The sequence below is a fragment of the Mus caroli genome, chromosome 7 (assembly GCF_900094665.2).
Source record: "Mus caroli chromosome 7, CAROLI_EIJ_v1.1, whole genome shotgun sequence".
In the NCBI taxonomy this organism is placed as follows: Eukaryota; Metazoa; Chordata; class Mammalia; order Rodentia; family Muridae; genus Mus; species Mus caroli.
Window position 1 is genome coordinate 107,356,962 of NC_034576.1, and position 1,362 is coordinate 107,358,323.

Below are 1,362 nucleotides of genomic sequence, written 5' to 3' on the forward strand. Positions count from 1 at the left end.
ATTTACTTTGATGTTGCCTACTGGTTTGCTGTAGATTGCTTTTATCATGGTTAGGTATGGGCCTTGAATTCCTGATCTTTCCAAGACTTTTATTATGAATGGGTGTTGGATTTTGTCAAATGCTTTCTCTGCATCTAACGAGATGATCATGTGCTTTTTGTCTTTGAGTTTGTTTATATAATGGATTATGTTGATGGATTTTTGTATATTAAACCATCCTTACATCCCTGGAATAAAACCTACTTGGTCATGATGGATAAATATTTTGATGTATTCTTGGACTCGCTTAGCGAGAACTTTTTTGAGTATTTTTGCATCGATATTCATAAGGGAAATTGGTCTGAAGTTCTCTGTCTTTGTCGGATCTTTCTGTTGTTTAGGTATCAGAGTAATTGTGGCTTCATAGAATGAATTGGGTAGAGCACCATCTGCTTCTATTTTTTGGAATAGTTTGTGAAGAACAGGAATTAGATATTCTTTGAAGGTCTGATAGAACTCTGCACTAAACCCATCTGGTTCTGGGCCTTTTTTGATTGGAAGACTATTAATGACTGCTTCTATTTCTTTAGAGGATATAAAAGTGTTTAGATCATTAATCTGATCTTGATTTAACTTTGGTACCTGGTATCTGTCTAAAAACTTGTCCATTCCATCCAGGTTCTCCAGTTTTGTTGAGTATAGCCTTTTGTAGAAGGATCTGATGGTGGTTTGGATTTCTTCAGGATCTGTTGTTATGTATCCCTTTTCACTTCTTATTTTGTTAATTAGGATGCTGTTCTTGTGCCCTTTAGTTAGTCTGGCTAAGGGTTTATCTATCTTGTTGATTTTCTCAAAGAACCAGATCCTCGATTGGTTGATTCTTTTAATAGTTCTTCTTGTTTCCACTTGGTTGATTTCACCCATGAGTTTGATTATTTCCTGATGTCTACTCCTCTTGGGTGAATTTGCTTCCTTGTGTTCTAGAGCTTTTAGGTGTGTTGTCAAGCTGTTAATGTGTGTTCTCTCTAGTTTCTTTTTGGAGGCACTCAGAGCTATGAGTTTTCCTCTTAGAAATGCTTTCATTTTGTCTCATAAGTTTGGGTATGTTGAGGCTTCATTTTCATTAAACTCCAAAAGTCCTTAATTACTTTCTTTATTACTTCCTTTACCAAGGTATCATTGAGAAGAGTGTTGTTCAGTTTCCACGTGAATGTTGGCTTTCTATTATTTGTTTTGTTATTGAAGGTCAGCTTTAGTCCATGATGATCTGATAGGATGCATGGGACAATTTCAATATTTTTGTATATGTTGAGGCTTGTTTTGTGACCAATTATGTGGTCAGTTTTGGAGAAGGTACCATGAAGTGCTGAGAAGAAGGGTTTT